We start from the raw sequence: 16,767 nt of genomic DNA, 5'->3' as shown, positions 1-16,767 counted from the left end.
CACGTGGTTAACAAGGATGGAATTCACGTCGACCCTGCAAAGATCGACTCTATAAAGAATTGGCCTACCCCTAAGACTCCGACCGAAGTCCGCCAATTCTTGGGACTAGCAGGGTACTATCGAAGATTTATCATGGGATTCTCAAAGCTTGCTCAGCCTCTCACGGCTCTTACTCAGAAGGGTATGGTTTACAAATGGGGTGAAGCTCAGGAAACCGCATTTCAGAAACTAAAGGATAACCTCTGTAGTGCTCCCATTCTCTCGTTGCCTGAAGGCACTGACGACTTTGTGGTTTACTGCGATGCATCCATCCATGGGCTCGGTTGTGTGTTAATGCAACGCGACAAAGTTATTGCTTACGCCTCTCGACAACTTAAGACGCACGAAAGGAACTATACTACGCACGACTTGGAACTAGGAGCAGTGATCTTTGCGCTTAAGATATGGAGACATTACCTGTACGGTACCAAGTGCACCATTTACACCGATCACAGGAGTCTCGAGCATATCTTCAAGCAAAAGGAATTAAACATGCGACAACGTCGATGGGTCGAACTCCTGAATGATTATGAATGCGCCATCAAGTACCATCCGGGCAAGGCCAATGTCGTGGCAGACGCCCTCAGCCGAAAAGACACTACGCCCAAGCGCGTGCGAGCGTTACAACTTACTATCCAGTCTAATCTCCCTACCCAGATTCGAAATGCTCAGGCTGAAGCTCTGAAACCGGAAAACATCAGGGCTGAGTCCCTGCGAGGATCGAGACAACGACTAGAGCAAAAAGAAGACGGCGCCTACTATGTGGCAGGGCGCATTTGGGTCCCACTTTACGGAGATCTACGAGAGCTTGTGATGGACGAAGCCCATAAGTCCCGTTATTCAGTACATCCTGGTTCAGATAAGATGTACCACGACTTAAGGACCACTTACTGGTGGCCTGGCATGAAGGCCCACATAGCAGCATACGTTAGAAAATGTTTGACCTGCGCAAGAGTCAAGACTGAGTATCAGAAACCAGCAGGCCTACTCCAGCAACCAGAAATCCCGAAGTGGAAATGGGAACAAATTTCCATGGATTTTATTACGGGGCTACCTAGATCCCAACGCGGGAATGACACTATTTGGGTGATAGTAGATCGATTGACTAAGTCTGCACACTTTCTGGCCATTAAGGAAACAGACAAGTTTTCTACCTTGGCAGAAATCTATTCAAAGGAAGTAGTCTCGAGACACGGGGTGCCAACTTCTATTATTTCCGACCGAGACGCTCGTTTTACTTCCGAGTTGTGGCAAGCTATGCACAAATCCTTTGGCTCACGTTTGGACATGAGCACCGCTTACCACCCACAAATGGATGGGCAGTCTGAACGCACCATCCAAACCCTGGAAGACATGCTTAGGGCATGTGTGATCGATTTTGGCAAGAACTGGGAGAAGCATCTACCGCTGGTGGAATTCTCCTACAACAACAGCTACCACACTAGCATTCAGGCAGCACCTTTTGAGGCATTGTACGGTCGTAAATGCCGATCACCTCTTTGCTGGGCGGAAGTCGATGACAGTCAAGTCACAGGCCTAGAACTGGTGGTTGATACGACAGAAAAGATTACCTAGATCAGACAACGCATGGCGGCAGCTCGTGACCGTCAGAAAAGCTACGCTGATAAGCGTAGGAAACCGCTAGAATTCCAGGTCGGGGACCGGGTTCTACTTAAAGTCTCACCCTGGAAGGGTGTGGTTCGTTTCAGTAAACGGGGCAAGCTGAACCCGCGATATGTTGGACCATTCGGAATTACCGAGAAAATCGGTAAGGTTGCTTATAGATTGAACCTGCCTGCAGAGCTGAGTGCAGTGCACAATGTCTTTCACGTGTCTAATCTGAAGAAGTGTCTGTCAGATGAAACACTCATAATTCCCTTCAAGGAACTCACTATCGATGAACAGCTACACTTTACTGAGGAACCGATTGAGATCACGGATCGAGAGATCAAAACCCTCAAACGTAGCCAAATACCTCTCGTGCGAGTTCGTTGGAACTCACGACGTGGCCCAGAGTTTACCTGGGAGCGGGAAGACCAGATGAAGTCCAAGTATCCCCAGTTGTTCCCAAACGAAAACCCCAGCACTGAAGCTACAACCGAATTTCGGGACGAAATTCCAAACTAACAGGGGGATGATGTGACACCCCGCTGAAACACTCTAGCTTGACAGTGGCTGCTTTAACTTTCGGGACGAAAGTTCTTAAAACTTGGGGATAATGTGACACTCTAGGTTTTTCCGAACGAACACCTTGTAATATCTTTGTGCATATATATGTTATCAAATGGAAACGTGACTTTTGTATGATATGTGTTATATATATATATATATGTGTATGTGAGTCGAGACCATGACTCGCAACCGCTCGGTTGCGAGTGGGCCACTCGGTCTCGAGTGGGCCGTAACCGGTTTGGGCCGAAACCCCCTTAGCCTATTTGATACTTGGTATATAATATCCAACATTTCCCCACTTCCCTCATTTGTTACACAAACATATCCACACTCCTTCTATTCTCTCTCACTAGAAAACCTTCAACAACATCCCATCTCTTCCAACTTTCGGTTCAAGCTCGGATCTCACAAGGAAACTCGGCCAAGTTAATCATCATTACTCGGATACTTCAACTCTAGGTTTCTTCCTTCTATTCGGTGACTTTTTCACAAACCGGTTAGTTTTGAGATTTACTAAATGTTATATGAACTATGATGCCTACTTTGAATGCTAGAAAGATGAGGGTTAGAAATGTTATGCATGATCTTTGAAGTGATTTGTGGGTTTAATGATGTGTGTAAATCATTATGTGATAACATTTGATAACATGATTCAAAATGGCTAAAGAATGATATTTTAGGAATGATAAATCAACCAAATTCATGCTTGATGTTACAAAAGTATGTTTCTTTTGCTTTCTTGCATAATGATCTTGTTAAAACATGTGTTGGGACTCATAAAATGCATGTTTATAATTACTTTGTGTGAATGAGAAAACCCTAAAAAGATGAACTTGGGATGAACATGATTGAATAATAGTTGAAGATGGGAAAACCCTTAGGATTTGATCCATTTTTGATTAATAGATAGTTTGGGTAAGTTGTTAGTTAGACCCTATTGGTTGTTTCCTGATATGGGTCTGTGCATTACATCATTTGACTGTTAAAAATCAGCATCAACACGTGAACAAGAAAAGGACAGCATTGCGACTCGAGATCACACGGTTGCGACTCGTAACCACAGCATGACAACTCGAAACCGCAACGGTTGCGACTCGAGACTACGACGGTTGCGACTCGCAACCACAGCGTGACAACTCGAGACCACACAGTTGCGACTCGCAACCACAGCATGACAAGCCGAGACCTCCTGGTTGCGACTCGAGACCACCTGGTTGCGACTGGGCTGTCCACTTTGGTTATTGGGCCATAATGTGTTTAATATGGGCTACCTGTTGACTGATCTACGTGTTACTGTTTGATTGTGTAAATGTTAAGGCCGGCCCAATAACCCACTGTCTGATTTCATGCGTGCTACGTGTTAGTTAAGTGTAGAATTTTTACGTGATTACTTGTACACCAAACCTGACCTATACCGGTAACCATGTTAGGACGTGGTGACCAACGTGTTTGACAAGTAACCTAATCTGCCGAGCAACCCAAGGTGAGTTCACACACTAAAAGCATGCGTCCCGCGGAGGGACACGAACAAACTACCAACTTTGGGAAAAACACTTTTGACCCATTACTCCGGGGGAAAACAGAATGGGTAATTACTATCTCCGGGGGAGATACGTTTGGATATTATTTATAAATCACGACTAGCCATGCTAAACGAAACTCTATCACTTTAAGTCCCTGCTTACAGTACCGATTAATCGCCGGGGGCGAACGGGTTATTAGTTGATAGCGCTATTAGGTTTGACAACCTCACACCGTGACCGGGGGAGATCGGGCGTGAACTAGTAGACCTTGCAACATGGTCAATGACGATAGACATTGACTCGGGGCACAATAACATTCCGTCAACAGTTTCGGTATCTACAGTTTAGTGAGCTTACAGTTGGGGTAGCTCCCCACAACGTGGTTTTAAATGCTTTATCTAAATAACTTAAGTTTTTGGTAAACTAAAACTGGACAACTAGTGAACTCACTCAGCATTATTGTTGACCCCTTACTGCATGCTTTGCAGGTAATCAGTGACTGTGGAGCTGCTGCTTGGGGATGTGTAGTGTTCGTCAAAACCCGTGTGTTGGGTTTAATTATCTTGAACTAAGAACTATCTTTAAAACTATTTGGTTTTTGCTTCCGCTGTTTTGTTAAACTAATCATCGAACTTAAACTGCGATGTTGCTAACTACTTTGAATAGTGTCTATTATTAAATCAATGCTCAGTATGATTAGTGGCTGGATCCTGGTCGGTCACGCCTCCAAGCGGTGGTGTTCCGCATGTGGATTTTGGGGGTGTGACAGTCTGGGAGGCTGGGAGACTTGTCTAGTGGGACTAGGGAGTCAGTCTGGGAGGCTGGGAGAGTTGACTAGTGAGACTAGGGAGTCAGTCTGGGAGGCTGGGAGGCTAGTGGGACTAGAAGAACTATTTGATTGCTTATTGGTGACTAATGTGTTTATATGACTATATGATTGATTATTTGTGCATATATGTGTTTGTGTTACAGACATCATGACTCTCCGGTGTCAGATGACATGTTTGTGCGTATGAGAGTCGGACACCACAGACCCCATGCCTACCGTATCGGACGACATGGTCTCATCAGAGCACGAGGTGCATACCTCAGACACTACCAGCACAGACGACGATGATTTCCGGCCATTTGCGTTGCCCGATGTCGTTGCTGAGCCCGCTGATGGCCCTATCGTTGGGGATTTGCCGCTCGTGGTGATCCCTGCCCCTATACCTCTTGCCTCTTACCCTGCTCTTGATATGCTCCTTGACGTAGTCGCAGACGACGACGCCGACTTATTTGACGAGGATCCACTAGAGGATTATTTTGAGGGCGAAGCCCACATAGCTGCTGGTGATCTCTTACTTCTCGCGGATGCTCCTGCTGAGGAGTCACCTGTTCATTCACCCGTCCCAGACTCCTTTGAGTCTGTGGCATCTGCACCATCGCATGCACGGGGAGTGCAACACTTTTCGCTTGATTCAGACCCTGATAGAGCATCATCCGCTGCACCTGCCCCTGCCCCGAGTTTTGCGATCGATCATGACATTGATGATGATTCAGACCCCGTCTTTCCACCTGGTTTTGATCTAGACCAGGAGATTGAGTTTATTCACCTAGATCAGCCCATGGAGGACCTTGTTGACCCTGTTGACCCTATGTTTGCTGATCCTGCAGATTTTGAGATGGAGTTTGACGATCCAGAGCCTGCTGTGGCCCCCGAGCCAGAGGTTGCTCCAGACCCCGCATTCGAGCATGGCCCTATTCATGCTGATGTACCCGCTGTTGATCCTTTAATTGCTGATATACCTGTCGATGATCATCCTATTGTTGCTCCACTGTTGGAGGATGATCATGCTGTTGATGCCCCTCACATTGCTGACATTCCTGCTGATCCTGTTATTGCTCCTCTTCCTGACCCAGTGCCTATAGAGCCCGAGCATGCACTTTTTGCGACCCATGTTGACCCTCGATATGCGCACACCCGAAATGGGTGGATAGATGATGATGATGACTACCTGCCTTTTGTTGTACCCGTTACACCTGCTTTCAGCACCTGCTTCAGTTCCTATTGATGCACCCTTGTTTCCTGCACACGTTACTGATGCGCATCGCGCAGACCTGCCTATCACATTTATCCAGGACATACCTCCACCACGTCCTGGGGAGGGTTCATCCCGTCAGCCTTTTGGCCATGCACCTTTTATGCCTGGAGGATACCAGTTTGTACCACAGGTCTCTCATCAAACTGCTATTCCCCCTATTGCACCGTTTGCTGTGCCGTCCATTGCTCCATCTAGTGAGCCTTTTCTTTGGACTTCACCACCCATCATGCCACCATCTGATCCTTATCATCCTTATCACATGGGTTATTCTGTAGAGGATATTCTCAGGTCGTTCATGATCCAGCAGGAGGCACTGACACGTCGCGTGCAGGAGCTTGAGAAAGCACAGCGACCACCATGCCAGTGCCAGGGCCAGACTCACCCTGCGATATCACACCCTCCTCATCCATTATCTCCCGATTCTGCTGCTCGTTTTTGGACTCAGGAGCAGCAGCTAGCGTATCTATTGTGTTCTCATCGAGCCATGGAGGAGGATTGGCTTCAGATGCGACGTTTGTTCTTTTCCCGTTTCCCCCCTCCTCCACCGCCATCAGCATAGGGCTATTTTGTACGACACGGGTAGAATTTTGTTGAGAAGACGGCGATTGCACAGATTGCACAACTTTTGGGAGACTGCATATTGATCTTGACTTTTGGTTGTTATGTATATTGGATATTGTTGACACTGATTTGATATTTTGGACTGGGGTGATGTAGCCCTTAGTCGTTGATGTTGTATGATACATTACGTACTTGTAAACTTTACATTGTGGTCCCGATTTATGGCAATGCAATCGCAGTATTCTCATCACATGTGATGTTTGATTGATTATTTATGTTCTATAACATGAGATGTTATGTGGTTGAATTATTTGTAACATGGGATGTTATGTGTTTGGTTTATTTTAACATGAGATGTTATGTATTATTACTATCGTTATATACGTACACTTTACCTACTATGACCTGACCTACGTGAACACATCTTTTAGAAGATGCCACCGAGACGCCAGACACGCATGCCTACCAACGAGGCAGAACTTCAGCAGGTCATCGCTGCCGCCATTACGCAGTACGCAGCCTCACAAGGAGGAACTAGCGGGAGTAATTCAAACAACAATGGCAACAACAATCCGCCTCATGGTAATACTAAGTCATTAAGGCATACCACGATTCAATTGGATATCTCTAGAAAGTTTGCTAAAGCCATTTGTATATTCTAACGTATGTGTAGGGTGCACCTACAAGCAGTTCCTAGACTGCAAGCCTGACAACTTTGATGGCACCGGAGGTGCTGTTGCTTTTGTTCGATGGGCCGAGAAGATAGAATCTGTTCTCCGAATGAGCAAGTGCGCTCCAGACCAACAAGTTACTTACATTTCTGGGCTATTCTTGGACGGAGCCCTGTCCTGGTGGAACTTAAAAGTTCAAACCCTTGGAGAAGCCGCAGCCTACGCAATGACATGGACTGAGCTGAACGAGCTCATATTGCTATCGCGCTGAAATTCAAAGGTTGGAGACTGAGTTTTGGCATTTGAAGATGGAAGGTCCGAAAATTGCGGAATATGTTCAAAGATTCCATGACTTATCTCATGTGGTACCTTATATGGTTACACCAGAATTCAAGCGAATCGAGCGCTTCATTTGGGGTTTAGCTCCTCAAATCATAAGTATGGTGACCTCTTCCAAGCCGGCAACAATCACTGAGGCAATCGATCTGAGCGTGGCTCTTACTGAGGAGGCTATCTGCCTAAACAAGTTTTCTGATGTTGAGCAAAAGAAGAAGGAGACTCATGTAGAGTCGTCTGGGGGTAACAAAAGGAAATTCTCAAACTTCAAACAAGGCACAAGCAATGATGGTAGGAAAGGAGAACCAAGCGCACCAGTCCAAGCTACAACTGGTACTGGAAAGAAAGGAAAGGGATATATGGGCACCCATCCTAAGTGTAACACCTGCCAGCGTTGCCATTCTGGCCGGTGTGGGTCAAAAGTATGTGAAGCATGTGGAAAGGTTGGTCACTCGAAGGATATCTGCTGGGCCACTGTTGGCCGGGGAGGCCAAGGAGGTTTTGGAAATAGAAACAATAATCGGGATGGAAATGGAAATCGTGCATAAGGAAATAACGGAGGGAATGGAAATCGAGGCAACAACGCGAATCAAGCTGGTACTGTGAATCGTAACCAAAACAATAATCAAGCTGGGAATGGAGGTGGAAACGGGCAGAGGCCGGGTTGCTTTAATTGTGGTGACATTGGGCACTATAAGAGGAACTGCCCAGAGTTGAACCAAGCACGGGGAAGGGTTTTCAATATCGAAGCGAGGGAAGCGTGCCAGGATCCCAATGTTGTTACTAGTACGTTCCATGTAAACCAACGCTTTGCATCCGTTTTATTTGACATCCCCTACTCAATTGAATTGGCTAATGGAAAGTTAGTAGAAGCCAATGAAGTGGTCAGAGGTTGTGTGATCGAGTTGGGAGAGTGTGAGTTTGCTCTGGATCTACTACCGGTCAAGTTGGGAAGCTTCGACGTGGTAGTAGGGATGGATTGGTTATCGAGCAACAAGGCAGAGATTGTTTGTCACGAAAAGGTTGTTCGTATCCCAACCGAAGATGGTGAAACAATTGTGGTTCATGGAGAAAAATGCAATACACCTTTAAGAATCATCAGCTGCCTGAAAGCCCGTAAGTGTTTGCAGAAGGGATGTGCTGCCTTCCTGGCACACATTGTAGATAACAAAGCTGCAGAACCAAAGATCGAAGACATCCCTATCATGAGGGAATATCCGGAAGTCTTCCCAGAGGACTTGCCAGGATTGCCACCCCAAAGGCAAGTGGAGTTCCGTATTGACTTAGTTCCAGGCGTCGCGCCTGTAGCTAGGGCACCTTATCGACTTTCCCCGTCTGAGATGCAGGAATTGTCGACACAACTCCAAGAGTTGTTAGACAAGGGATTCATCAGACCAAGCTTCTCACCTTGGGGAGCTCCGGTCCTGTTTGTCAAGAAGAAGGACGGTAGTTTTCGCATGTGTATTGACTATCGGGAGTTGAATAAGTTGACTATCAAGAATAGGTATCCTCTGCCAAGGATCGATGATCTTTTTGACCAGCTGCAAGGTTCAAGCTTTTACTCGAAGATCGATTTGCGATCAGGTTACCATCAGCTAAGGATACAAGAGGAAAGTATCCCGAAGACAACCTTTAGGACTTGTTATGGACACTACGAGTTCCTAGTTATGCCGTTTGGGTTGACAAACGCACCTGCAGTTTTCATGGATCTAATGAACAGAGTTTGCAAGCCATACTTGGATAAGTTCGTGATTGTGTTTAGCGACGACATTTTGATTTATTCAAAGACAAAGGCTGAGCACGAACAACACTTAAGAGCTATTCTGGAGTTGCTGAAAAAGGAATAGTTATATGCCAAATTCTCAAAGTGCGAATTTTGGCGACGTGAAGTCCAATTCCTTGGACATGTGGTGAATAGAGATGGGATTCATGTGGATCCAACAAAGATCGAGGCGATCAACAATTGGGAAATGCCAAAGACGCCAACCGAGATACGTCAATTCTTGGGTTTGGCTGGCTACTACCGAAGGTTCATCGAGGATTTTTCAAAAATCGCTCAACCAGTGACACTCCTCGCGCAGAAAGATAAGAAGTTTGATTGGGGAATCAAACAGGAAGAAGCGTTTCAGCTATTAAAAGACAAGCTCTGCAATGCGCCAATCTTAGCACTACCAGAGGGTACAGATGATTTTGTGGTATATTGTGACGCCTCGCGTCAAGGTTTGGGTTGCGTCTTGATGCAATGCCAGAAGGTTATAGCTTACGCGTCACGCCAATTGAAAGTTCATGAAAAGAATTATACCACACACGATTTGGAACTCGGCGCAGTGATATTTGCATTGAAGATGTGGAGACACTACCTATATGGTACGAAATGTACAATCTTCACAGATCATAAAAGTCTGCAGCACATATTCGACCAGAAGGAGTTGAATTTGAGACAAAGACGTTGGGTTGAGTTGTTGAATGATTACGACTGCGAGATAAAGTATCATCCAGGGAAGGCGAATGTGGTCGCCAACGCCCTAATTCGAAAAGAAAGGATCAAGCTCATAAGGGTTAGGGCTTTGGAGATGATTATTCAAACGGATCTTTCCTTGCGCATTCGTGCCGCGCAAAAAGAGGCTCTGAAAGAAAGAGACATTGAAGCAGAATATCTTCGTGTGATGGAGAAGCAGTTAATACCAAACGAGGAAGGAACATTATGTTTTATGAAAAGGAATTGGGTTCCTCTGTTGGTGGTTTGAGACAAGTTATTTTTTATGAAGCTCACAAATCGCGGTACTCTATCCATCCAAGAGCGGATAAGATGTACCAGGACCTTAAAGATTACTATTGGTGGCCTAGAATGAAAGGCAACGTTGTTGTTTATGTGAGCAAGTGTTTAACGTGTGCCAAAGTTAAAGCGGAATACCAGAAGCCTTCGGGACTTCTGCAACAACCTGAGATTCCCAAGTGGAAATGGGAACAAATTTCCATGGATTTTATAACGAAGTTGCCAAGAACACCAAAGGGTCATGACACTATTTGGGTAATAGTGGACCGATTAACAAAATCTACGCACTTCTTACCTATCAGAGAGAAAGATAACACGAGCAAATTAGCTGAAATTTACATGAGGAAAATCGTTACACGCCATGGAGTGCCTCTCTCGATCATCTCTGATAAAGACGGAAGGTTTCTGTCAAGGATATGGCAATCCTTCCAAGAAGCTTTTGGCTCACAATTGAATCTGAGCACTGCATTTCACCCACAGACCGATGGACAAAGCGAACGAACTATTCAAACATTGGAAGATATGCTGAGAGCATGCATTATGGATTTCGGCGGTAGCTGGGATAAACATTTACCATTGGTCGAGTTTTCATACAATAACAGCTACCACACCAGTATTGGTGCCGCGCCATTTGAAGCTTTATATGGCCGCAAGTGCAGATCACCGCTTTGTTGGTCTGATGCAGGTGATAAACAATTGGTTGGTCCTGACGTGGTCCAGGAAACCACAGATAAGATTGCACAGATCCGAGATCGCATCAAGGCGGCTCGCAATCGTAAGAAATGTTATGCGGACCGAAGAAGGAAACCTCTAGAGTTTGAGGTAGGTGATATGGTTTTGTTGAAAGTATCACCCTGGAAGGGTGTGGCACGCTTCGGGAAGCGTGGAAAGTTGAACCCGTGGTATATTGGTCCATTCAAGATTCTAGAAAGAATTGGGTTGGTAGCATACAAGCTGGACTTACCTGCTGAACTGAACGGTGTTCACGATACATTTCATGTATCAAATTTAAAGAAAAGTCCAACGCAAGATACTGTTGTCATTCCTGCAGACGAGATCCATATTGACGACACGCTCCATTTTGTCGAAGAACCGGTTGAGGTTACAGATTGGAAGATCAACAAAACCTGCCGGAGCAATGTCAAACTCGTCAAGGTACGTTGGAACGCAAGAGATGGTCCTGAATACACCTGGGAGCGTGAGGACCGAATGAAAGAAAAGTACCCCCACTTATTTCACAAGAACCCTGCAACTAGAAACGGAACTTAAAATTTCGGGACGAAATTTTTCTAACGGGGGGAGAATGTGACAACCCTCACCAAATCAGGTATCCGTACGAACTAATTAATATTTAAATACTGCTTAATTACTGTGCTTACATACAGCTGTGAATAAACTGCTACTTGAATTCTGATAAATACACATACTTGCATCATACCTTATTAACTGTCACTCTATTATTTACATACAGAACGTTAGTGACAAACTTGATGCACAAAAGCACAGTAGCACAATGAACGGATAACCCAGTAAACGTACTGACATAGCCAGCACCAGGCAGACACTGCCTCTAAGGCCTGTATGAGCCAGAGATAGTTTACTACACCTGTAGAGAGTGTAGGGACATGAGGGCTGTAGAACTGCGTCGCTAGGTGATAGTTATAGTGACCGGATGTGCCAAAAATATGATTTAAACACAAAATTCTGCACTTTAACCCAAAATTCAGCATTTTAGCAAACTAGTAAAGTGCAAAAACATGGGAAAATAATACTAGACACTTTCCAAAGTGTCAGGAATTCCTTGTGTCCCTAGAAATAATATTAACGACACTTTAAATGCTTGTTAAGCACTTTAACGAATCAGTATCCAACCGAACAACCGGACTTTACCCGGAACATAAAAATATTGTCATTAACACTGTTTTTCTTTTTCTGAGCCAGTTAGGTTCCCCGAATACCCTAACACTCGTTATGAATTACAACACACTAGTAACCAATTTTAAATCTCTAACTTAACTAACTAACTTAATCATCTAGTTGGAATCTTACCATGAGACCCCCCCCCCTCCCCCCAATGAGTTCGGTCCCATGAAAGGGACAACCACTTACACATTTTGATTATTATAATCCTCATGCTTAAAATCTTAAAGACACATTATCTCTTGGACAATTAGGATGAATGGGTTATAAATTAACATCATGGGTAAACACTTAACATTCATCACTTAAACAAATTTCACTCCTCTCTCTCCTTCCTCTTGATTCTCGGCCAACAACCATAGCCACACCACCACCACTTTCCGATTTTGATCTTGCTATTTCAAGCACATACAAGGGTGAAGGATCACGCACAAGGAAGCCCGGTTCTTACGGATTGCCAAGGACCTCACTACGTTGCTATTAACCACCCGTTTTTCGTCTAGTTTCTTCCCTAGCCTTGAGCTAGTAGTAAGTGACTCTAAACGCCTTCTTGATCTTGGCTAAAGTGGTTAATAAGAGATTTGTCGGTTGAAAATCATGAACACTAGAGAACAAAACTAAAAGTCTACTAAAAGTGATGAACTTGGTGGATAATAAGTAAATATTGGTGTAAAACTCTTGGATATTGTTTTGTGATGATTATTTTATGTTGTTTTATGCTAGTAGTAGTTCGGATCGTCATCTAACCCGGCTAATTTATGTTCATGGAACATGGACTAGTGTATGTTAAAGTGTGAAAGTGGTTAGATGAAGAACACTACTACTTATAACCATGAACTTGTGTAAAAGTGATTCTTTTTGTAAAATGGAGTTCCAAACTAGTAGATCTAAAGATCTACAAGTGGTATTTTTGAAGAACCAAGAGTAAGATGAAACCATGTTTTAAGCCGGATCTTTCATAAACTAGAGGTGATTTTGTGAACACACAAGTGTGTAAACACTTATGTAACAAAAGGTTGTAACAAAGAATTATTTTTGTAATATTGACCTAGAAGTTGTAAAAATGTATTTTCTGTAAAAATAAGATTTTCAAGAAACCGATTTCATTTATAACAATAGAAAGATCTATTAAAAATAATGGAAAGTTACTACGCACTTTTACATAACCCACTGTGACACCTGTGTCACCGCGACCATCAAACAAATACCAAGCCGATGAAATATTGTATTTCATACTTGGGATCTTGTATAAATATGTGTATCTTTTGCACGTATCAATTCTTTTTCAACTTCAAACTTTATATCGCTTTCTGGAGAATTATACGCAAACTGGTGCGTAAACGTACTCAGTTTAAATGCGACAAATACTCCGGAACATCAACATATACTTAACATACCTTAAATAACCTTTACATAACTTAGAAATAAGTTTTGAAGGCTTTGGTATGGCAAAAAACAAGTTAATTCGCTTACAGGGACTAAACTTGACAAACTGCGAAAGTATGCCAATTTGAACTGTAACGAACATTCCGGAACATGTCCATAAGTTAAACGTACCATAAATATCCTTTACATAGCTTAGAAATAGGCTTTGAGGGGTTTGGTATGCTAAAACAAACTTTTGGATCATTCAGGGGCTAAAAGTGTCAAAAAGTGCACAAGTTTGCACTTTCGCGCATAACTTACGTTCTGAATACATCCGGACATCCAAAAATTTATGTAAGCCTCCTTATATTATGCCTTAGTGTTTGGCATGAGAAAAATCCCTTCGTCGCGCAATTTGGATCATTTTTCGCGCTTATACGCATTCCATCGTAATTAACCGAACATCGCGATCGTACGGCCAAACGAACCAACATCTGGCATATTTTTGAGCATGTTTCATGTTCACAATGTTTAGGCATCATTTTAGGGCCTTAAAGTTGGCTTTACGGGCATTAGAAGTGTTGGAAATGGCTTAAATATGCAACAGGGACTAAAACTGCCATTTATGAAAGTTTGTGCAGATCAGACAAGGCCAGGCGGCCCGCCTGAGTTTTGTGTGCATCCTAACGCGGGCCGCGTGAGCCCTGCAGATGCAGAAATTCGTTTTTTTTTTTTTGCTGTTTTTGGCCTTTCAAACACTCCAAAGGGCAATGCCCTTTCACAATCTCTGGAGTTAAGGTCATTATAAGCCACCACAACATCTTGACAAGTGTACGCATGAGATCGTGGCACGATATTCAAGAAACGATCCTAACGGTCTTGCTTTTCCTATAAATACCCCCCCCCCATTTGTGTTAAAACCCACAAAACTGATCAAAGAGCTCTAAGTTGATGCTATTGCTTCATACCTGAGCTCCTGGATCAAGTTTAGCTTTCGGGGACCCTTCGTAAGTGTTCTTTCGTTCTTTTAATCGCTTTCTAGTGCCAAAGTCAAACTTTGTTTGACTTTCTGCGTTGACCAGCTTATGGTCAACACGAAGTTCGTTGGAACTTCATAACGTGAGCGTGATCACGATGGTTATAGTCCGTAGTGACTATACCTACTGATTACCACGTATCTAGGCTCAGTGACGAGTAGTAGTTTCGGCCAAAATGCGCATTCTTGCGTATTTTGTAACCAAACTACTCGTGGGTATCAAAACCGTTTGTTTTGATACCAAACCTGTTTTCTAAACTTAGTTAAGCATGTTTTAACATGCTTAGCTCGTCACTTTCAGTATAGTGCTTGTATAGGGTCGTAAGATAAGCGATCTAAACAATCGCTTATACTTCCGAACCCGACCCATTTGGTCGATCATTAGGATCCGACCAAAACACATTAGGTGACCATAGCTCTAACCTCCCGAGGTTATACCTTATGGTCACGATGTTAGGCATTCCAAACGCGTTCTACGTGAACGACGCGTTAAGGTAGCCTAAGCTACCTAAACGGGTCGCAGTGGGTCATAAGCACTTAGGCTAGGTTTCATTTTAGTATGTAGGCTTTGTTAAATCATATTACACGAGTCTCCATACTCGTAGGGTTTACGAACCCGCATACTATCCGATCCTCCGATTTAGGTCCGGTATATTAATATAGCTACCTATTAGGTGCCGTTTGATATCCGTGATCTCTAGCATTATTTGGTTGTTATACAAGGACTTCTAAGCAATCTCAGGTGAGTACATAGAACCCCATCTTTCAAATGCTTTCAAGGTGTCTATGTGAGTACATAGACCCCTCTTTTACTGTTTTCCAAACTGTTTTGGGGTGAAACACATGTGCCTACTTGTTACTTTCGTGCTTTCCTGTTTCCACATCATATACTTGCTATGTTCATTAGTACATTTATAGTACATGATTTCAATACATTTTATGCTATGTATGCCCATTGTGTGCATACTTAGTACATCACTTTACAATACATTTCATGCTATGTATGCCCATTGTGTGCATACTTAGTACATCACTTTACAATACATTTCATGCTATGGACGCCCATTGTGTGCATACTTAGTACATCACTTTACAATACATTTCATGCTATGTACGCCCATTGTGTGCATACTTAGTACATCACCTTACAATACATTTCATGCTACGTACGCCCATTGTGTGCATACTTAGTACATTATTCTACATTGCATTTCTGTTGCATATGCTCATCCAGCATATGAACATATTATACTACATTTTGAACCGTTGTAACCACTTGACTATGTGAACCGTCTTAACCCTTTGATTATATGAACCGTTCGTAACCATTGAACCGTGTGAACCAGTTGTATCTGTTGACATGATTTACATTTGACAATAGACATTTGACTATACATAAACATTTCTACAATAGTTAAACATTTATCTTGATGGTTTGGTTTGAGTAAGTGATCTAAGTAACGAGGCGTGTGTAATATGATACAAGCATGGTGGATACGCCGCTGGTACTTCCTATATATAAGTGTTTGTGTGGTATTACATATCGTAGCGTTATTTGAATCATTTCAATTTGAGACATATAACATTTTATACAAATAACACACTTTTCACAAGACCTTGATTCACAAACAACTTATCTTATACAAACTCATTTTACATGGTTATTCAGTTAACCATACATTATTCTCTTATTTATACATATCATCTGATCTTACCGTTCTTCAAATGATTTACAAGACAAAGCAAATCACAAGGTTTATGACTAAACATTTTCTCAAACATAAGTCATGAATTCTGTTTTCACAAAACCTATGTATCTCACAGGCATTTTTATGCTGACGTACCTATTTTCACATGTGTTTTCAGGAGATGATGCATAGGACTTATCAAAACTTACTTAGGCGGACCTGTGCCTTAGTGACTTAAAACGAGACAAGAGCTAGTTAATTTATGTTATGTACTCTTTGGTTCTTGTTTAAACAATGTATACTTTCATATTTGATTAATAAAACAAAACTTCATTTGCCATGGATTTGAAACAATAAATTCTGTTACAACACTACCCGATGTTTCCGCCATGATTTGTATGTTCTTCGTGGTTGGGTGTGACACCCACAAGTTCATGTGTTTACGATTTACGTATATTTTGAACTAGATTGACGTTGAAATATTGTTTGTTGATGTTGGGAACATTGTTGATTGAGTTTTGAAAACAAAATAATACGCTTGTAAGCGTGGCCACCTCCAGTTACAGAGGAAACTCTGGCGAAATTTTTCCAGAAAT

This window comes from Helianthus annuus, chromosome 11 (assembly GCF_002127325.2).
Source record: "Helianthus annuus cultivar XRQ/B chromosome 11, HanXRQr2.0-SUNRISE, whole genome shotgun sequence".
Taxonomy (NCBI): Eukaryota; Viridiplantae; Streptophyta; class Magnoliopsida; order Asterales; family Asteraceae; genus Helianthus; species Helianthus annuus.
The sequence above is the reverse complement of the archived record's forward strand: the minus strand, read 5'-3'. Positions refer to the sequence as shown.